Here is a 24190-nt window from a genome sequence, read left to right on the forward strand (position 1 = left end):
TACATTATCATGTCATCTGCAAACAGTGACAGTTTCATTTCCTCCTTTCCAATTTGGATGGCTTTTATTAATTTGTCTTGTATGATTGCTGTGGACAGGACTTCCAATACTATGTGGAATAGAAGTGGTAAAAGTGGACATCCTTGTCTTGTTCTTGATCTTAGAGGGAAAGCTTTTAGTTTTTCCCATTGAGTATGATATTGGCTCTAGGTATCTCATATATGGCCTTTATTATGTTGAGGTATGCTCCCTCTACTCCCACTTTGCTGAGTGTTTTTGTCATAAATGGGTGCTGTACCTTATCAAACACTTTTTCCACATCTATTAATATGATCATGTTATTTTTGTCTTCCCTTTTGTTTATTTGATGTATTATGTTTATTGATTTGTGAATGTTGTACCATCCTTGAATTTCTGGGATGAATCTCACTTGATCATGGTGTATGATCTTGTTAATGTATTGCTGGATGTGGTTTGCCAAATTTTGTTGAGGATTTTAGCATATATGTTCATCAGCAATATTAGCCTGTAGTTTTATTTCTTTGTTGTGTCTTTATCTGGTTTGGGGATTAGGGTAATACTAGATTCATAAAAAGAGTCTGGGAGTCTTCCCTCTTCTTGGATTTTTTGGAATAGTCTGAGAAGGATAGGGATTAGCTCTTTCTTAAATGTTTTGTAAAATTCTCCTGTGAAACCATCCAGTCCAGGGATTTTGTGTACCAGGAGTTTTTTGATGACTGCTTCAATTTCACCAGCTTTCTGTTTCTTTTTGATTCAGTTTTGCAAGATTATATTTTTCTAGAAATTTGTCCATTTCATCCTGGTTTGTAGTAATTTCTTACAATCCTTTCTATCTATGTGGTATCAGTTATAATCTCTCCTCTTTCATTTCTGATTTTACTTATTTCAGTCCTCTCTTTTTTTTTCTTTATGAGTCTGCTTAAGGACTTGTTGATTTTATTTATCTTTTTAAAAAGATAAATAAGAGAGTAAAAATTATTATTACTCTTTGAAGAGCCAGCTACTGTATTTATTAATCCTTTGAATTGTCCTTTTTCTATGTCTCTATGTCATTTAATTCTGCTCTGATCTTGGTTATTTCCTTCCTTCTACTTGCTCTGGGCTTTGCTTGTTGTTGTTCCTACATTTTTTGTGTATGTAGGGTTAGATTGATTATTCAAAATGTTTCCATCTTTAATAGGTAGGCCTGTATCACTATGTACTTCCCTCTCAGGACTCTTTGCTGTGTCCCATAAGTTTTGGACTGTTGTGAGTTATTTTTCATTTGTTTTCAGAAACCTTTTGATTTTTTCCTTGATGTCTTTGTTAACCTATTCATTGTTTAATAGCATGCTATTCAATATCCATTAATTTGAGTGCTTTTTACTTTTTCTTTGGCGTTTGCTTTTAGTTTCAGGCCCTTGTTTTCTGAGAAAATGCTTGATATGATTTAAACTTTCTTGAATTTGATTGAAGCTTGTTTTGTGTCCTATCATGTGGTCTGTCTTTGAAAATGTTCCATGTGCATTTGAAAAGAATGCATATGTTGCTTCTTTGGGATGAAACCTTCTCTCTATATATATCAGTTAAATCCTTTTGATCTATTGCATTGGTCAATGCCACAATATCCTTGTTGATATTTTGTTTGGAAAATATATCCATTGTTGACAGTGTGGTGTTAAAATCCCCTACTATAACAGTATTGCTGCCTATACCTTTCTTGAAGTCCTACACAATTTTCTTTATATATTTGCATGCACCTATATTGGGTGCCTATATGTTTACAATGTTTTTGTGTTCTTAATTAATTCATCCCTTGAGTATTTTGAAGTGTCATTCTGCATGTCTTTTTATGTCCTTTGTTTTGAAGTCTGTTTTTTTCTGATATACGTATTGCTACCCCAGATTTTTTTTTCTGTCCATTTGCTTGGAATATTTTTTTCCAATCCTTCACTTTCACTCTGTGTAGGTCATTTGTTCTGAGTGGGTCTGTTGTAGGCAGCATATATGCAGGTCTGGTTTTCTTGTCCATTCAGCTATCCTATGTATTTTGATGGGAGCATTTAATCCATTAATATTTAATATTATTCTGGACATGTACTTACTCATTTTCTCCCCTTTGTCCCTGTATTCCTCTCTCTCTCACTCTTTTTCTTCCTCTTCTTAGCAGTCCCTTTAGCATATCTCGCAGTGATGGTTTGGTGGAGGTACATTCTTTCAGCCTTCTTTTGTCTGGGAAACTCTATTTCACCTTCCATTTTAATTGAGAGCATTGCAGAGTACAGTAGTCTTGGTTGCAGGCCTTTGCTTTTCATTACTTGGGACATTTCTTGCCTTTCCCTTCTGGATTGTAGTGTTTCTGTTGAGAAATCAGCTGCTAGCCTTATTGGAACTCCCTTGTGTGTTACTTCTTGTTTCTCCCTTTCTGCTTTTAAGATTCTTTGTCTTTTTTTTAATTTTATTTATTTATTTTTATTCAGTTACAATTGTCTGCATTTTCTCCCCTTCCCTCCACCCCACCCCAGCCAGTCCCACCTCCCACCCCACCTCTACCCTCCCCCTTGATTTTGTCCTTGTGTCCTTTATATTAGCTCCTATAGACCCCTCTCCACACTATCCCCTCCCCATTCCCCTGTGGCTATTGTTACAATGTTCTTAATTTCAATGTCTCTGGTTATATACTTTAACTGGAACATAATCAACAAAAGAAAAAAGCAAACAAAATATAACCCGAGATTCTTGGCCTTTAAAACTTGGCATTTCCATTATGATGTGTCTTGGAGTAGGCCTCTTTGGATTCCTCTTGATTGGGAACCTATGTGCTTACTGAATTTACATGGTTCTTCCCCTCTCCAAGTTTGGAAAGTTCTCTGTCATTATTTTTTCAAACAGGGTTTCTATCCCTTGCTCCTTTTCTTCTCCTTCTGGTTTCCTATGATTGGAATGTTGTTGTTTCATGATGTCTCACAGTTCCCTTAAGCTCTCTTCATATTTTCTTAGCCTTTTTTTCATGCAGTTGCTCTACCTGGCTATTTCTTTCTACCTTGTCTTCCAGATCACCAATTCAATGCTTGGCTTCATCCAGCCTGCTTATAATTCCTTGTAGTGTGTTTTTTATTTCAGAAACTGTATTATTCATTTCTTCCTGGTTCTCATTTATAGTTTTTATTTCCTTCTTCATACTGTTGTAGTTCTCATTCAGTTCTTTCTAGTTGTCTGTGAGTTCTTTGGGCATCTTTATAACCATCCTTTTAAATTCTAAGTTTAGTAGTTTGCTTGCCTCCATCTTATTTAGCTCTTTTATTGGGGAGTCTTCCATTCCTTTCGATTGAAAGTTCTATCCTTTTCTCCACATTTTAGGTGACTCTTTTTGTTTGTTTTTGTGATTCTCAATGCTCCATTTTACTAGCTGTCTTCATAGGGTGAACTTCTATGGTAGGAGTTCTGTGGGACTCAGTGGTGTGGTCTCTTTGATCTCCTTGCCTAGTTGCTCTAGGGTTGCCCTTCATCTGTTTGTGTGGACTTTCTTGTTGTGCTTGTGTTTTACCTGTTGGTGGCTCCTTTGTTGGTGGGTTCTTTCCCCCAGTGGGTATTCACAACCCCCACCTTTTCTTGTATGTGATCAAGGGCATATTAAAGGGGAAATGGAATGAGACAGTCAGAGAGTATTCTATGGAATTTATGGTACCAACAAGTAAAGAACAGATAAGTAAAATTTGTCTCAGTTGTTGGTTTGAGCCTTCTGATCTCTCTCTGGATCTGTCTTTAGTCATTTCTTAGTTCCAGGTTTATTGTCTTACAGTTGGGGAAAAAAAGCCTCCTGCTGACTTTAAACCTGCCAGGGGGGTTGTGCTGGTCTTCCTGGATGCTGCAGGTAGAGGGGGACTGGGCTCTTTTTAAATTTTTTTTTTCCTTTCCTGTGGTCCTGTGAGGATAGGGGCTAGGTCTGGACAACAATATTCAGTGGTGCCCAGCCTGCAGCCCAAGCCCTCAGAGTGCTGCATGGCCCACATTTTCCATATATATCAGGCCAATGCCTTTAATCTACCTTGTTGTGTCACCCTTTCATTATTCCATGAGGTGTACCAATGAGAGAAACTCACACCCCTCCTCCTCCTGCTTTGTTGGACTGGGCATCGTGCACATGCAGTCCTTTCCCAATAGTTTAGTTTCCCTATTAAAGTATGTCTGGAGACCTCTACCTCTCTGAGCCCCTGCTATCCCTCTTTGACCAGCCCATGGGCACCCTGATTTGGAGCAAATTTCACCCTTCCTCCTCCCTGAGAGCCTTTTTTTGAGTGAATTTCCCTTGGTTGAGGGTGGCCATTCCTAACAAGTGCCCGGCTGTTCACACAGCCCAACTCTCTGATCAGTCCAGTGACTATCTGGGTCATGGCAAGTCATGGCCCATCTCTTCTCCCATCTCCAGGTGTCACCTACCTCCCCAATTTCCTTGGTACTGTCCCAGCCAGCTACCACAGGCCCATCCAGGGAATGCCATCTGTGGTGTGTCTCCCACTGAGTCTTTATCCCCCCAGCGGCTTCCAGCTCCCAGGTCTCTCCTCACGCAGGACTGACTTCCTGGCTCTGCGAGGGGAGGGAGCTGCAAAGTTACAATTGCGGGCAGCTCTCCTCCAAACCTCCTGCAGCAACCGAAGTCCCTGTGCAAAGCCCAGGGACCTTCCTGTTGGCCTACAAAATCTCTTTACCATCCATTTTTAAATGTCCCCTGCAGTCTTCGGCTTCCAAACTTCATATAAACTGGGAATCCTTTGACTGTTCACCCTGTTGTTCAGAATATCGACTAGGTGTCCCTGTTGGGTTCACAAACAAGTGGGTTCAGCTCCCACCTACCTTAGTGCCATCTTCAAAGTGCACCCACCACTGTATGTTTTCTATACAGTGGTGGGTGCACCACTCATCATGGCTCCATAGTCTTTCCTTTGCTGATAGATGGCATCGCATTACTTAAATTCATACATGTGTAGAAATATCCCTTGACATTTCTTTAAGCCACTTTTAGAGGCTACAGTCATTTAGAAATAAAAATCAGATAAGATGTAAATTAATGTAAAATGATGGGAATGGGCATACCATAGTTTGATTTCAAGTACATATAGTTATTTAATATAATTTTCAATCCATGTAGCAAGCTTTATTTTTAAGTGCATTTCTTCTTTTGGGGAATAATTTTATAAAAATTAATATATCTACTATAAATTAACTAAACATTTTTACTAAGACATAAAACCAAAATTTAGAAAAAGATAGTCTAAAAAATTAAGACAATTTAAGGATGATATGCCATAATCAAGGAAGATCATACTGTTTGACTAAGTTATCAGGTTCAAGATGGATATGCAAGAAGTGGTAATATCAAAAGGTCAGGTCATTTGGACCAGGATTAGCTCCTGAGGGCATTGCGGATATTTTGGCTAGACTACACCCCCAGGTAATCTATCCCTTTTGCTTAATTTGTTTTGTTAACACTAAGTTATTTTCAAATTTCAGCTATGGTTTTAAAGTTTTCATAAATCTTTGCTTGAATATCTCATAAATTAGGTACTCCATACTGCTTCATAATTTCCTAGCACTCTGACCTTGCCACTAACATCATATTTTATTATACCTTATAATCACATATTGCAATTTTTATAAATAAATAAATGTTATCACCCTTGTGAACAACTAGAATACTAGGATCATGTTTTATTCATTAAGTATCAACATAAATTAGCATAGTTTATGTTACATATATTAATTCAATGTATATGTGTATTGACGAATAAAACTTTTAATTTCAGTTGTTTTAATTTTCATTTCATGATTTATATATATATAAATATATTTGTGTAAGAAAGACAGTCAACATTGGATGTTTTCACCTTTCTGTAGGCATTCTCTCACTGCACTTGCATTCTGGTCATAGTCTTTTTCATCACGTTGTACACAGTATCCTCTTTAGAGTACCACCATTCATTCACCCTTCTTACGTTATCATTTCATCCTAGTAGTTTTTATACATGTCCCTGATACCTCCTTTTCCTGTTTCTTTGTCTAAAGTGCCTCTTTTTTATTTCAAAATACTTTATTTTTAAAACAGGTCACAACACTAAGCTTCTGGACCATTCTGACAATATATGAGCTACAAATGCTTACTAAAACTAAAATGCTTCTTATATAGCTAATAAAAGAGAAAGGCAGTTGCCTTCTATAGTCAAAACAGCACATAGCTCTAGTTATTTTGCTAGCACTTTGATGATTAATCTTACAATAAAATATCACAAAAACTTTACCTTATTCCTCTGTAAAGAAATAAGATTTATGTTGTCATTTTTCAACAAACTGACTATAGGTTAGAATACAGAAACAATTTTTTTCCCTATCATTCTCACCCTCTCACCACCCCCTTCCATCATTAGGCCTTTGTATAATTCCAGAATGAAATTCTATATAAAGATTTGGGGCTTTGTCCTGCAGACTCAAAAATCTGAACTCATTACTATATAGAGAGACACAACTCTCTCAGGGAGTGGACTCACAATGAACAAGCATGCAAAGTCTGATTTTTTATACCACATTTAAAATGTACATATTTACAATAAACAATAATCACGTGGAAAACAATATCTATGCTCTTGGAGCCAGCATGTCTTATCTTTATAACACATGTGAAAAGTTGAACAGGAAATACGTAACAGCGCGTAATAGTCTACATCAGTACACTCCCCCTTGCCTCTTACCGAAGGCATGACTGCCATGCCAGTGTGAGCCTGCCAACATTGACGCACAAGAATCAGGTTTGGGTTTTTCTGTATTTTTGTTTTCTGCTTGTCATTTTTTGAAATTTTTATTTATTATTTATGTATCTATTTATTTATTATATTTTTCCATTACCATTTAATCCCCTCATATCCCCCTCCCCCAGCAATCACCACACTGTTGTTCACACGCAGGAATCCTTTTTCCTTTTTATCAATCCCTCTGCCCTCTAACTCCCCTGCCCCCTTGGCTGTCAGCCTGCTCTCTATCTACAAACCTGTCTCTATTTCCCTGTTAGTCCAATTTGTTCATCAGATTCCACATATGAGTAAAATCATGTGGTATATATCTTTCTCTGACTGGCTTATTTCACTTAGCATAACGTTCTCCAGGTCCATCCATATGTTGCAAAAGGTACACATTTCTTCTTTTTTACAGCCAAGTAGTATTCTATTGTGCAAACATCCCATAGTTGTTTTATCCACTCATCTATTGATGGGCACCTGGGCTGCTTCCATATCTTGGCTATTGTAAATAATGTTGCAATGAACATAGGGGTGTTTTGTTCTTTTGCATTAGTGTTTTGGGTTTTTTCAAATATATTCTCAGAAGTGGGATTGTTGGTTTGAAAGGCAGATCCATTTTTAATTTTTTGAGGTATCTCCATACTGCTTTCCACAGTGGCTGCACTAATCTGTCTTTCCACCAATAGGGCAAAAGTTTTCCCCTTTTTCCACATCCTTGCAAGTACTTCTTGTGTGTTGATTTATTTATGTATGTATATTTTTAACTGTTGTTCAATTATGGTTGAATAAGAATTGATTCTTGACCAAACTTCCCTGTTTTAGATTTTCAGTTTGTTAATATGTTAGTTTGTAATTTTGTTCAGTGTATTAGTACCTTCACTTAAATCATATTTCTTTGATGGAATTTAGAATAATGTTATAGTCCAACTTTCAGAGCAGGTTTTTAATGTTATATTTTAATCTTATTACCTCATGTAGTTTTAAAGTTTTAATTTAAAATGAATACTCTTTTAAATAAAGTACAAAGTGACAGTGACCAGAGGGGAGGGAGGAGGAGGATAGCGGAGGAAAGAAGAGAAAGGGCCAAGTCAAGGACCAGGTGTAAAGGACCCATGGACAAAGACAATGGGGGGAGAATCAAATGTGGAGGGTGGGGTGGGTAGGGCAAGGGAGAATAATGGGAGTAAAGTGGGGACAACTGTAATCGAACAATAATAATAGATAAATAAATAAATAAAATGCATACTATTTCAAATCATTGAGAATTGTGAGGGAAGGAAAGAAAAATAAATAAAATATTTACTTATTAACTATTTCTTTCATATGATTTAAAAATCTCTGAAATCCTTACAATAACTATTTGACATATATTACCTCATTTTTTTTCAAATGAAATAAGGCTCAAAAACATTACATAAATTGCCTAAATTGCATGTAGGGCTAGAATGCAAACCTAGATCTAACTCCAAAGTGTACTTTCTTTTGTTTTACCTTTTGACCCCTCATAATTTTTGTTAAATTTAATCTTTATTATATATCTTTGTTGATTACCAAAGTGTACTTTCCACTATATACTGCATCCCCTAAGAAGAGAACCCTGCTATCTAATCAAGTTATTGTAGAGACTAAGGGAAAAAACCTTGCTAAATCCACAAAAATTAATCTTATATACATTTAATAATTTGTATAATTGTTGGTGTTCTGTTCCGTAATTAAGGTAAACACTACACAGTTCAGTAAATAGTTATAGTTAATAATAAAATGTTATTTTTGAATCAGAACAAAAATAAAAAAAAAACTTAGACACAAAGCTGTTCTAATGTTTTACTTAACTAATTTCAGCCTCCTTAATCCACTGTTGAAAACTTTCCTCCGGTCCTGACTAGGTAGCTCAGTTGGTTGGAGGGTCATCCCGATGTGCCAGTGTTGTAGGTTCGATTCCCAGTCAGGGTACATACCAGGATCAACCAATGAATGCATAAATAAGTGGAACAACATACTGATGCTTCTTTCTCTCACTCTAAAAATAAAAATTATAAAATGTCCCTTCACAGTATAAAAATTGAGTAATATACATTTTCACATTGAACATTTTGTTAAATAAATTTTTGTATTGGTCATTAAAAAAGTACATAATATTTCCCTCTAAAATCCTAAAAAAATAGTGGGAACGACATTAATTTTAGAGGAGAAAATTGGGGCTCAAAAGTACTAACAATTTTCTTTAAACACAATGAACCAATTTAAAAAATAATGCAAAATCTCTAAATCTAATATTCTACAAATTCTTATGAGAATTATGAGAACTTATTTGATGTTAACAATAAACAAAATATTTCCTAATCATGAAAAGAATCACAATAAGAAAGCTGTGCTTGCCCGGGCCTGCTGGCTCAGTTGTTTGGAGCATTGTCCCGTGCCCCAGAAGTTGGGGACTTGAATCCCAGTCATAGCACATACCTGGGTTGCAGGTTCAATCCCCATTCAGATTGAGATTTGGATGAAACCAATCAATGTTTCTCCCTCACATCAATGTTTGTCTCTATCTTTCTCTCTCTCCATTCCTCTCTGTCTAAAATCAATAAACATATTTTTTTAAAGAAAGAAAATTTGCTTTAAGGTTGATAAAAGTGTGCCCTCCAAGGAAGGGTTCTAAGGTACTTTCTCAAGAAGCTATCACATAAACATTATTACCCCAGGAAAAATATCAATCTCCATTTGATGCAATACACCTATCGGGACTTTTTTCCCCCACTGCTCAAAACAGTTTTTGAATTTGTAAATTTTGATGCCTTTTAGTGCTTCTGTTGTTTTTTTGTTTCACCTCTTCCAGAGCAGCAAAACACTTCCCTTGAGGACTTTTCTCAACTGGGGAAACAAAAAGAAGTCACTTGGGGTGAGATCTGGTAAATAGGGAGGGTGGGGCACTGGGGTCATGCTATTTTTTTTTTTAATCAAAAACTGAACTCGCATCAGTGTGGGCAGTTGCACTCATAAATCACTCATCATGAAATGGGGAAACACAGTGAAAGGGTCTTCAAAAACTTTCACTAAAGCCAAACACAACCTCTCACAACAATACCAGCTGATGCACTGATACAGATGGGTTCCTAGAACACTCACCTAGTGTGGGAAGCCTGTAGCACAAGGGGCCCACCCTCCAGAAGACAATTTTTGGTTTTTTAGTCTGTGTCCTCCTCATATATTCTTGACATCCAATATTTTGTAATATATTAATCTAACCTGTTCTTCACTTCCTCAAATGTGATTCAGGTTCCAAAATTACCTTTTCTTTCATCCCTACAACCACCAGTTTTCCTTTCCAATTGCCTGAGTTAGAAGTAGTGTATTTGCTAGACGTAGTATAGGCGCTGGTACGAGAAAAGAAATAGTGAACTTGTATTAGTAAATAACATGTTAAGCATTCCCAAATATTTTGTTGTACAAAATTACTATTATATAATATTTATAAAATGTGTGTTAAAAACTTATATGATAATTGCAATTTATAGATTAACTACATATTTAATTTCCTCATTTTTAAAAATATCACATGAAGAAGTCTAGAAAGTACTATAATCATTATACTGAAGAAATTGAGACCAAGAAAGGTTAAGTGACTTGTTCAGCACCACAGTGTAATTCATAACAGAGTCTACACAGGTCTTTTTTAGACTCACTCCCATCCTCCTTTATCACACTGTTCTGACAACACAATCAGCCTTGCCACTTCAGTATTCATCTCCACATGCTGTCCTTCTGATTGACTCTACACAAAGAGGCTTCATTTCCCTCTTGAAATGAGGACAGTTTCAGTTCTGGTTGTATTTTTGTTTATTTAAAACTCTCTCCATAGCTGGGGATTCCTCTGGCTGGATATTTTACCATACATTTTCTAAAGGATTTTCTGTAATTTGGTCCTACCTAACTCTCAAATTTCAGTAAAATCCACAGAGAGCAGATAGAATTGAGAGCAGGCAACCATGGCTATCTTTCCTCAAGCCAATGATTGTTTTAAAAATGGTCAATGTAATGTAAATCTGACCAATGAAGTGTTAGAGAAAATGGGCTTCAACGCATCCTGAGATGTCCTCAACTCACTCTTGATAAAGAACAAAAAGACATGCTATTCTCCCTTCCTATCTCTGGATATTACCAGCTACCTGTAACACTTGGATCTACAACAATCCATAAGTCATCCACCAAGAATGGCAGAGGAGCAAGGTGGAAGGACTAATGCCACCATTAATCTGATGAATGAACTAAATCTTAAAGCACCTTATCTCTAGACTGTTAGGTGAAATAATAAATACCCTTATTGATCTAGTCAGTTTTCATGGGGTTTCCAATAGCTGCAACTATAAGCACAGAAATTGATACTGCGAGGATGAGCCTGACTACGATACTGATTCCTTGTATCTAGTGCCTTTTAAAAATTAGACCACACCATGCCTAGGGAAACACACATACTCACGTTAATGTATACAACTGATGTTTTGTTACTCCACAAGGAAAACATTTTTAAACAGTTTAGCGAAAAGTAGTACATTTCATTCTAAACCATATTTTTTTTCTTAATTGATCCTCCAAACTGTGGTCAAAATGATAACACATAAACTAAATCTCTTCAATTTAAAATTCTTATAAGACTCTCCAAGCTTGTTACTTACAGCCGTGTTTCTCACCCATGGCTGTACATTTTAATAACTTGGGGAGATGTCTGGAAATAATGATTCCCAAGTTCCCTCAGAGATTCCAGCATACGAAATCTGGATGTGGCCTGGCCATCGTGATTTAAGTGTGCAGCCAAGGTTGAAAATCCCTTCCCTAAAGATTAATTCAATTAGTTTAGAGTAGGAACTGGAAGTTATGTGTTTTTATTTAAAAATGAAAAAGGATTATGGACATGGATACAGCATGGTAATTGTGGGGGAAGGAGGTGATAAAGGGGACAATGGTAATAGAAAATACAATGAAAAAAATAAAGTCTCCAGGTGATTGTAAATTAGCCAGGATTGAGAAACATAGACTTATGAGAAAAAGTACAAATTCCTACATGGATACACCATATTTTATTATTTGTTTTCAAATATTTTCACACTGCCTTCATAAACAAGGACTGCTTCTTTAGTCTGTGTTCCAGTTACTCTCCATCATTTAGAATTTTACTCCACTTCATGTAACAGAAGAACTAAAAACCAGTGGCTTAGACAGAATAGAAATGTATCTTTTTCTCTTATTTAGAAAAAATGTTTTAAGATATACATTAATGGCTCTAAGTTAATATCAGAGACCCACACAAACCTGTATTTCACACGTCAGTGGCCAGAACTTAAATCAAATGGACAAATCCAGCTATAAGGTAGACTGACCACATTGTCCTTACAGACAAAGTCAGTGTTAAAATAAATGGGAAATAGACAATAGATACTGATTGGCAACTAGCCCTGTATCCCAAACTACATAAATTTCCTCAAACATCATGCTTCTTTTGTCCCTGGGTGCCTTTATTTGACTTTCAGGCAATTACTTCCTTTTCAAGCCTCAGCTTAACTATCAGATTAGTTACAAACTCCCTACTCTCCTATTTATGTAAAATTGATTACTCTACTGACTTCCTTATACAAACTAATATCTTACCACCTAAGAAATTGTATTGAACTTACACGTTTACTTCATTTTGCTTTGTTAAAGAGCTATTAGCTCCTTGAGGGCAAAGAAACTTTTAAGATATGAATACTTCCAGCATTTGATACTGTAACTTATCAAACCCTGGCTCTACAGTTTATTTTCTGTGTGTAAAATTAAGGGAAGTCATATATATCTCAGTATCTCAGTTTCTCTACTTGTAATTTTGTATCTCAGTAAAATAAAAAATGTCTATTTATTAAAGTTATTATGAGAGTGAAATGAATTAATAAGCATAAAGCACTTAGAATAGTCCTTGGTACATTGTAATTGCTACAGAAGTAGCAGTTAAACATTTTAATGAATTTCCTTACATGAAATAATGCCACATTCGTTGAACAAACTGGTGTATCCACTATGAAAAACAGTATGGAATTTCCTCAGAAAACTAAAAATGGAACTGCCTTTTGACTTGGCAATTCCACTGCTGGGATTATAACCTAAGAATCCTGAAACACCAATCCAAAACAACCTATGCACCCCAATGTTCATAGCAGCACAATTTACAATAGCCAAGTGCTGAAAGCAACCTAAGTGCCCATCAGCAAACGAGTGGATCCAAAAACTATGGTACATTGATGCAATGGAAAACTACACAGCAGAAAGAAAGAAGGAGCTCCTTCCCTTCGGGACAGCATGGAAGGAACGAGAGAGCATTATGCTAAGTGAAATAAGCCAGGCGGTGAAAGACAAATACCATATGATCTCACCTTTAAGTTAAACCTAATCAACAAAATAAACAAACAAGCAAAATATAACCAGAGACATTGAAATTAAGAACTAACAGACAGTAACCAGAGGGGAGATGGGAGGGAATAATGGGGTGGGGGAAGGGTGAAGGGTTTTCAGGAACAACTATAAAGGACACACGGACAAAAACAAGTTGGGGTAGAATCAGGGGAGGGAGGTGGGGATGGCTGGGTTCGGGGGGAGAGGTGAGGGGAAAGGGAAAAACACTGCATTTGAACAACAATAAAATTCAAAAGTATTTAATAAAAAAAGAATTAGCAGTTAAACTTTTTCATGAATTTCCTTTCATGAAATAATGCCACTTTTGTTGAATAAATAAATCATCTTTGGGTATTGACTTACACATTTTAAACTATGAAGAAATTCATGTGAGGACACAGAAACACAAGAAATTATCTTTATAATACAGAAGCAGAAATTGTAGTTGGAATAAAAGGCTCCATATAATGTCAAACTTTAAGTGAGGCCTCCAATTCATGGAATACGTTATAAATGATACCATTCAGGAGAAATAAAGTGCATTGAGGGTACTGAGAGGAACAGGGAGAAGGTTCATGAAGGATATGTAGTTCAAACTAGAATTAAAGGACGCACCGAGAAGACGCCAGAGAAGACTAGTAGAGGTGTTCTAGAAATGACAGTGTGGTCTATTTTGAGAAACTCAGTAGAGTCTGACTGTAACAGAACTTTCAGTCTGAGATCAGATTCAACAAAAATAGATTTAACAAATATTTATCGTATCTAAAAAAATGTCCCAGTGACAGTGGTAGGTGTTTTGCTGCTAGCTTTAAGGAAAAATTCAGATAGAGCAAGACAGTAGGAGAAAAGAGTTCTAAATGTTTAATGAAACAAGCCTACAGGTTTAATGCAGATGAAAAATTCCATGATGAACATGGTTGTTTAAAAAATTATGATGTGATGATGTACAGGGATATTTGAGGGAAGGGTGGACTAGAATTAAGAAAGACATCAAAGACAGAATGCCTTCAATAAAATGCATTAGAACACATAGCACACCAGGTGCATTTGTCCCAAAGCATTAGTTTCTCTATACAGATAAACTTCTGCAATACAACTTTCAAAGCACACTGTGGAGTATAAGAAAAAAAATTTATTCTAAGAGAACCAAGATGGAGGTGTAGGTAGACACACTTCACCTCCTCGCACAACCAGAACTGACAGAAAATTGAATGGCAAGGAAGTCTGACACCAAGTAGATAAAAAAAGAAACATACATCCAGACTGGTAGGAGGGGTAGAGATGGCACCAGGGAGGAGAGGACTCCGTGGTCGTGGCGGGACCGAGACTGGCGGAGTGTGGGACGAACCGGGCAGGCAGTCTGACCACTAGTAGACCCTGTGGCCCCGCATTCGCGCACAGATAAACCCAGAGGGCTAGACTCAGAGTGGCAGAGAACAGGGCAGGCAGAGCAGCAGGTAGCACCCCGCGGCCCCACATTCGTGCACAGATAAACCAGGAAGAACGGCCAGGAGCGAAGCAGACCTTGTAACCCAGGGCTCCAGTGCAGGGAAATAAAGCCTCAAACCTCTGATTGAAAACGCCCATGGGGGTTGGGGCCGCAGCAGGAGAGACTCCCAGCCTCATAGGAGGGGTCGTTGGAGAGACCCACAGGGGCCTAGAGTGTGCACAAGCCCACCCACTTGGGAACCAGTACCAGAGGGGCCCAGTTTGATTGTGGGTAGCCAAGGGAGTGGCTGAAATCCGGTGGAGAGTGGAGCAGGCAGCATTGCTTCCTCTCTGCCCCTCCCCCATGTACAGCATCACAGCCCAGCTACCAGCGTTACCCCACCCCCAGTGAACACCTAAGGCTCCGCCCCTTTAAGTAACAGACACTCCAAGACAAAAAAAAAAAAAAATGGCCCAAATGACAGAACATTTCAAAGCTCCAGAAAAAATACAACTAAGCGAGGAAGAGATAGCCAACCTATCAGATGCACAGTTCAAAACACTGGTTATTAAGATGCTTACAGAATTGGTTGAATTTAGTTGAAAACTAGATGAAAAAATGAAGGCTATGCTAAGAGAGACAAAGGAAATGTACAGGGAACCAATAGTGAGGCGATGGAAACTGGGACTCAAATCAACGGTGTGGACCAGAAGGAAGAAAGAAACATCCAACCAGAAAAGAATGAAGAAACAAGAATTTGGAAAAATGAGGAGAGGTTTAGGAATCTCCAGGACATCTTGAAACATTCCAATATCTGAATTATAGGGGTGCCAGAAGGAGAAGAGGAAGAACAAAAAATTGAAAACTTATTTGAACAAATAATGAAGGAGAACTTCCCCAATCTGGCAAAGGAAATAGACTTCCAGGAAGTCCAGGAAGCTCAGAGAGTCCCAAAGAAGCTGGACCCAAGGAGGAACACACCAAGGCACATCATCATTACATTACCCAAGATTAAAAATAAGGAGAGAATCTTAGAAGCTGCAAGAGAAAAGGAAACAGTTACCTACAAAGGGGTTCCCATAAGACTGTCAGCTGATTTCTCAAAAGAGACCTTACAGGCAAGAAGAGACTGGCAAGAAGTATTCCAAGTCATGAAAGGCAAGGACCTACATCCAAGATTACTGTTTCCAGAAAAGCTATCATTTAGAATGAAAGGGCAGATAAAGTGCTTCTCAGATAAGGTCAAGTTAAAGGAGTTCATCATCACCAAGCCCTTATTATATGAAATGTTAAAGGGACTTACCTAAGAAAAAGAAGATAAAAAATAGGAACAGTAAAAATGACAGCAAACTCACAGTTATTAAGGGCCACACCTAAAACAAAAACAAGAGCAAACTAGGCAAACAACTAGAACAGGAACAGAACCATAGAGATGGAGATCACATGGAGGGTTGTCAATAGGGGAGTGGGAGGGGGAGAGGGGGGGAAAGGTACAGAGAATAAGTAGCATAGATGATAGGTGGAAAATAGACAGGGGGAGGGTAAGAATAGTGTAGGAAATGTAGAAGCCAAAGAACTTATAAGTATGACGCATGGACATGAACTATAGGGGGGGAATGTGGGAGGGAGGGGTGGGCAGGATGGAGTTGAGTGAAGGGGTGGAAGTGGGACAACTGTAATAGCATAATCAATAAATATATCAAAAAATTTATTAACAAATTTACATTCCTGTTTGTGAATGACATACTGTGGCATTATTTACTTTGAGATTAGGAAGCTGACAAACATCTCTTCCCATGTTGTCTGATTCTCTGAAGATTTATCTACACTGACCAAATAGTTTGAATTGAATGTGTGGGTAGAGTTCCTATTTGAGCTTCCTCAGTAAGGAGCATTTTGTTGTTGTTGCTAAAACTGATGCTTAGATACTTGGTTTTAACAGCTGTCTTTAAATGGAAGCAAATCCTTTTTGGAGGCATTTTCTTTGCAATTTCCCCAAAGTTTCTGTATGTGTTTCAAAAAAAAAAAAACCTACATGTATTTGTGTGTGTGTGTGTAACACACATTTATATGTACTACAGACATGAGATTATATGAGTAATGCTCATAAGAAGGCAGAATAGGAAGGCTGAGAACTTCCTTACACCTGATGAAACACTGATGCAACAATACATACACCAATTCACTACCTGTGAAACCATAAACCAGTTAGGGGACTCCTATACCCAAGACAAGTGCAAAACCAGTCAATTCATAGCCAGGGGGGGCAACTTTGGCATATTCTCACCATTGTGCATCCTCCCAGTGTAGTGCCACATGGTCAGGAGAAAACTCCTAGCTCTCCGCTGCTCCCTGGGGAGGGAGAAAGAAGACTGGACCATACCTCCCATGTAGTAACTTTTCTGGGCAGTTGCTTGAAGGAAAAGCTTCTGCTTGGCCTGCCTCAGACTGCATATAAAACCCAACATACCCTAGAAACCTGAGGGCCACTGAGAAGAACAAAATCAGGGCAGCATGCTATTGCTCCCGAGACCAGTGGCAGGAGAGATGGAGGCCAATACAGCTCAGAGGCCTCCCGTCAGGAGGAAAACAGAAGAGTGGAGTGTCCACTCTTCCAACATGTGGATTTTTCAAGGGGCTGTCTAAGAAATCAGTTTCTGTATAATTCAACTTGGATTGTAAAGGGGACCTACATACTCTATGTGCCTGGGTGACTCTGAAAACAAAAAAGGTAGGGTGGCATGTTGCTGATTCAGAGGACCTGTGATATGACACACAGACACCACAAGGACAAGAGAGTATGAGCTCCTGTGAAAAAGAGACTGGCAAATCCCTGTAATTAGGAATCTCTGAATACAAAGAAGACGTATCCACAGAAAAGATTTGAGAGGCCCCCTGAGTCTCTAGCTTGGCTGAATGGTGAAGGTTTTTTCCTGTAAAAGCCCATAAAAACTAAGAAAAGCCGCTCACTTTCAAATATGTGGATACCAACACAAAGTTAGAAGAAACACAAGGAAACAGGGAAATATTCCAATTGAAGGAATGAATGATACACCAGAAACAGATCCTAAAGAAAAATAGATACACCATTATGCAAAAAGACTTCAAAATAACTGTCAAAACACGCTCAATGAGTTCAAGAAAATGACACAAAAACAAAATAAAAATTTCAATAGAGATAGAAAATATAAAAGAGAATCAAACAAATTTGAACATGAAAAATGAAATAAACTGAGAAATTCACTAGAGTGGTTCAACAGCAGACATGAGTAATCAGGAAAGAAAATCAGCACACTAAACACCAAGTCACTGGAAATTATCTAGTCAGAGAAACAAAAACAAAATAGAATGAAAAGTAAGAAAACTAAGGGAATTATGAGAAACCATCAGCGAAGCCAATGTACAATTTCTGAGAGTCCCAGAGGCACAGGCAGAGAGCAAAGGGCAGGAAGTTTACTTGAAGAAATAGTGCTGAAATTTTCCCAAATATCTGTAAGGAAATGAATATTTAGATTCAAGAAACCCAACAATCCATACTATGATAGTCAAAAAAGATCTGAACTATGTAAATCACTTTGAATTTTAGTATGAAGTCAAAAGACAAAAATATTAAGAATAATTACAATAAATATTTGTTAATTATACAATTATTGCACAGTTATTGTATGTCTTTATACAATATAAAGACATGTAAATTGTGACACCAGTAATGTAAAGTATGTGGGGAAGACTCAAACTATACAGATTTTATGTGTGATTAAAGTTAAGTTTTTAACAGTGTAGAATATTTTGTTTTATCTTTATGTCAACACCACACTATTTTAATCACTGAAGCTTATCAACATTTATATTTTGAAATCGGGAACTATGATGCCTCCAGCTTTGTTCTTTTTGCAACATTATTTGGGCTATTTGGGATCCTGTCCAGTTCCATATGAATTTTAAGATTTTTTATTACCATAAAAAATGTCACTGGTTGCTGTTCACTATACATTTTCAATAATCTAAGATGATAAAATTTCTAGAGATTGGCTGTACAACATTGTACTTACAGTTAACAATCCTTGACTATACTCTTAAAATTTGTTGAAAGGGCAGATCTCATATTTTTACTACAATAAAAAAGAGAGAGAATACTTAAATGAAAATAACTAAAGCCTTGAGGAAATGTAATCACAAGTTTCCACATCTCCAAGGTGAAATAGTTCAGCACCTCACAGATAATGTCAATTACCCAAGTTATTACAGTTTTGTTTTGTTTTTTATACTGTAATCCCAAACATATTGGTTTGCTTTTTATTGAATTTATTGGGGTGACACTGTTTAACAAAATTATGCAGGTTTGGGGTACAAAATCCCACAACACATCATTAGTTTGGAATTTAGATATGTCTCTTTAAGAGGGCTATCACACTTTTAGACGTTATTCCCAGTTGTGGAATCTGACCTGGGAAGTTCTCTCAGATGTCTTCATAACTTCCCAGAAGGCCTTTGTCAGACTTCTAAAGTCTTCTTTATGTCATTTGCTCTGGTCACAGCTTCACAGGTGGCTTAGAAAATATCTGGCAATTTCAAACTCTCTGCTGGTGGATATGGTCTGTAAGTCAATATAATGCAATTAAATGATTCAAATAAAACAATTAATTTTATAAAGAAAAGAAGAAATAAAGGGGAAATTGGGAATAGTGATTGTATATTACTGGAAACTACTTCTGCTACATATTTCTTACCCTGTGCCATCTTAAATGAGGCATGATCAATATATATGCTTTACCGATTATTCTATGCGTGAAGTTTCTAAATTTACTCATCCTAAAAAAGTAAAATAAAATGTGGTTTGTGTATTTCTTATTAAAACATCTGATATATAAAGTTGTTACTGCATAAAATGGCAAGGAAAATGAAACTAAAATGAATGATTCTGTCAACCCTGATAACTTTAGTTTGAAGAAATAAACTTCCCTTTTAGATAATTTTCACTTGCAAACCTCAAATGCTTCCTCAGTATTTCAGACTTCTAGCCATGACTCGTCATTTCTAAGCCTTCTCACTATGTATTGTGGAAATGATTGCAAAGGCAGCTTTAGTAGGAAGGAAATAAATCATGACTATGGGATCCGGATCTGCATACACCCTTGGAAAGAATTTACTACTTAGAAGAGTGCCTCCTCAAAATACTTTTTCTTGAATAGTGTCTCAAAACACCTGATCTACACTAAAAGTATATACAATCTTATTGCGATAGAAATCAGATAGGGTTCTTAGTCTCATGGAATGACCTCTAGAAATGCACTGGTCTCAGGTCATTAACACAGCTGGTCTGTCCTGCAACCTGCACTAGTCGTTTTTGAGATCATTACTGCCACCTGGCTTGGGGAGAGGGGAAAGGAAGTGGTGTACCTACATGTGGGTCTTTTGCTTCAAACACAGTCCTCTTAACAGTCTACTAGCCTCTCAGTAATCCCACCACCCTACATGCATCATGTATATAAATCTGTACGGCACAAAGCAGACCTCGAGAAAATAAAAACATTGCTGCAGACACAGCTCCCACGCGCATCTACACTCTGCCACAAAAATTCATGCCATTTTAGAAGTGAATACATGCTGAATAAACCTACAGGCTTTTCAGTCTCCCTGGCATGCCCTTGGTTGTTTACACTGAGAAGTCTTCAAAGGCCCTTGTTCTTAAAGAAAAGTTCATGAATTTTACCCCAAAGGCAAAGCAAGTAAAGTAAAAATAAATATATGAGACTATTTCAAACTGAAAAGCTTTTGCATGGCTAAAGAAACTGTTAAAAAAAAAAACAAAAAAGTAACCAACTGAATAAAAAAAATAGATTTGCAAACAACAGGTCTGACAAGAGATTTAAACCAAAAATATACAAAGAACTCACACAACTCGACAACAAAAAACCAAACAATCCAATTAAAAGATGGGCAGGTACCTAAACAGACACTTCTCTCAAGAAGACATAAATATGCCCAATACATATATCTTTTCATATATATACATAAAAAGATGCTGAACATCACTAGCTACTAGGGAAATTCAATTCAAAATTACAATGAGACACCACCTCATACCTGTTACAATGACTATTACCGAAAAATAATAAGTGTTGGAGAGGTATGGAGTAAAGGGAACCTTCACTTACTGCTGGTGGGAATGTAAACTGGTACAATCACTATAAAAATCAGTATGGAGTGTCCTCAAAAACCTAAGAATAGAGTTACCATATGCAACTCTCTCTTCTGGGTACCTACCTGAAAATGTTGAAAACATATTCCTAAAGATATATGTATCCTTATATTCACTGCAGCATTATTCATGGTGGCCAAGACCTGACAACAACTAAAGTGCCCTTCAATAGATGATTGGATAAAGATGATGTGGTCCAGCCCTGGCTGGTGTAGTTCAGTGAATTGAGTGCAAGCCTGTGAACCAAAGGGTCCCCAGGTCGATGCCCAGTCAGGGCACATGCCTGGTAGCAGGCCAGGTGTCCAGTAGGGGGCAGGTGAGAGGCCACCACACATTGATGTTTCTCACCCTCTCTTTCTCACTCCCTTCCCCTCTGTGTAAAAATAAATAAATGAAATATTAAAAAAAAGAAGATGTGGTCCACATATACAATGGAATACTACTCATCCATAAGAAAAGATGAAATACTGCCATTTATGACAACATGGCTGAACCTGGAGAATATCATGCTAAGTGAAATATGACAAACCAAAGAACCACATGATTTTACTAAAATGTGGTTTATAAAACTGAAAGCAACATATGAACAAATAAGAAAAACAAACAAAAACTCAAGGAGGGTGAGAGGGTAATGAAAGGTAAAGGGGGACAAGTATATAGTTACAGATGATTTGACTTTGGGTGGTGGGCACACAATGCAATATAGAGATGATGTATCATAGCATTTTATCCTTAAAACCTATGTAATCTTATTAACCAATGTCACCCCAATACATGTAATTAAAAGTTTTTTTAAAATAATTTTAAAAATAAAAATAAATGCAGAATTCTAAATCAGAAAGCATGACAAAGTCTTCTGTATTAATTAGCCTTTCTTTACTTTCCTCCACTCTCCCAATCTTTGGCCCATTAGGATGAGATGGGGACACTGATGGTGACGCTTTACACCGTCATCCCTAATGCTCCACAATACTTGGGCTATAGGCTTCATATTTCATTAAACAATGATTTTCAAACTTTTTCAAACTGGTGTTCCTAAACAATAAACTAGAAGTGTGTGTGTGTGTGTGTGTCACACTGAAATGATGGTTTTATAAGTAGTCTTGCCAATCTTGCCTTCACTATCTGCATAGCACTCTATGTTTCTACCCTGTTCTAATTTATTTTTTACTCTTTTATTTTGTGAAGAATTTATTTATTTATTTTTAGATAGAGAGGAACCAGGGAGAGAGTGAGAGAAGTATCAATGTGTGGTTGCCTCTCATGCGCCCCCTACTGGGGACCTGGCCTGCAACCCAGGCATGTGCCCTGACTGGGAATTGAATCAATGTCCGTTTGGTTTGCAGGCTGACACTCAGTCTACTATATAATGTGTTATATGAGGATTAAGGATAAATTTTTTAAATCATTTTTAAAAACTTGTCAACAACTGGCTTTTACAAATATGATCTTCTTAAATGAAAGAAAATAAAAGTATTGAGACTCAGATTGAGATTCAAAAAACTTTTATTGCAAGTCAGAGATCTATACACTTTTTCCTGAAAGTCCAAAGACCGGCTTTGTAGGTCATGCAATCACTGTTGAAAGTGTTCCCATGTGACCCTGTAGCATGAACACAGTCATGAACACTGTGTGAACAAATGGCTGTTTGTGATCTAATAAAACCCTATTTAACCAAACATACGGCAATTTGCCAATCCTTGTTTTAAATGAAAGTATCTTATTGTTCCTCTCATAGCAATATATTTTACAATTATTTATTTATTTGTGGGTTTACCTGTTTTTCACATTCTTTTCCCACTTAACTCCAAGCTCTATGACAGTACAGGCCTCTTTAGATCTTTGTACTCCCAGTGCCAAGCACATAGTACAGACTATAGACAGTTACAAAGCAACTGCCCACTCCCCAAATGGCTAGCAGAATAACCTGTTGATTAAGCCAAGCATGGATTATTTGACTTATATAAGAAAGGATCACACCATATAGAAATAGACCTAAAGTCCTTCCAATAAATATAAAAGGAAAAATTTATTTACAGGTTTTGGTAGTAAAAATAAAACTGCTGTGAACATCAGTGTACAGATATTTGTGTGGTGAGAGGATTTCATTTCTCTGAGATAAATGCCCAAGAGTGGCATTTCTGGGTTGTATGGTTACTTTTATAAGAAATGTCCAAAATATAGTTAATAATGCCTATATCATTTACAATTCCATTAGAAATTTATAAAGGATCCAGTTTTTTCACATCTTCTCTAGCATTTGGCATTATCACTGTTTTATATTTTAGCTTTTCTAGTGGATGCATAGCATCATCCCATCAGGGTTTAGTTTGCAGGCACCTAATGGCCAATGGAATTGAATATGTTTTCATGGGCCTCATAAGACAGAGAATGCTTGATATGGAACAGATTACTACAGAGTTTATAGCTTTGGATTGGTGAACCCAACGAAGCCTGAGTCTTAAAGCAGAATATCAATAAGGAAATGTTTTAATTGGTTCACAAACTTAAATTTCAGTAACAGACATTTCTTGGAATACTAACTTTTTTTGTCTGTATTATTACAAAAAAGACAAAAAAGGATATTTCATCTGAAATTCTGGATCATAAAAGTATATTATAGTATAGAAGAGAGTGGTTACTATCAGTTCTCAAATAATTGAATGAATATTTGAATACCATTAATTAATTTGGCATTTAATGTATTCTCTCTTACAATGTCAGTTTATATGAAATTAGTCATTTAAAATTATTTTAAATTCAACCAGTTTGGTAATTAAAATAGTAAATAACGAAGCTACTTCCTATGCATGACACTTCAGAGGTATAGAGCCCACCGTAAACATCATTATTTTTCTTAATATTGTACTAACTGTAACTACAACATTTTAATGCTCATAGTTGCTTAACATGTTACACAGAACTTTAGTGTCTCAGGGCAACACACAATGTATTACTACTATATAACATTGTCATTTACCAGAAATTTGTCAATAGGCAGCCATTCAAAATTTTAGTTTCTGTTCTGCATAATGGGATAAAAGTTCAAGCCACCTATGGGGTAAATTTAAAGATCAAATGAGATACTATATAAAAGAGCTCTTTAGACGTTAAGTACTAAAGCTCCATATAAACATATATTAGTCATTTTTAGAGCAAGCCCCTGTTTGGTCCAGCATAGTGGTTAACAGATATGACTAGAATTTAACTGACATAGATTTGAAAACAAAATTTTACCACTTACCAGGACTTAATCATGTCTTCATCTATCTAAGCATCAGCTTCTTCACCACAAATGATAACACTTCGCTCTGAAAAATTGTTATGAAGTTAATATTAGAATTTAAGTGCTTC

Source organism: Desmodus rotundus, chromosome 13, assembly GCF_022682495.2.
Source record: "Desmodus rotundus isolate HL8 chromosome 13, HLdesRot8A.1, whole genome shotgun sequence".
NCBI lineage: Eukaryota > Metazoa > Chordata > Mammalia > Chiroptera > Phyllostomidae > Desmodus > Desmodus rotundus.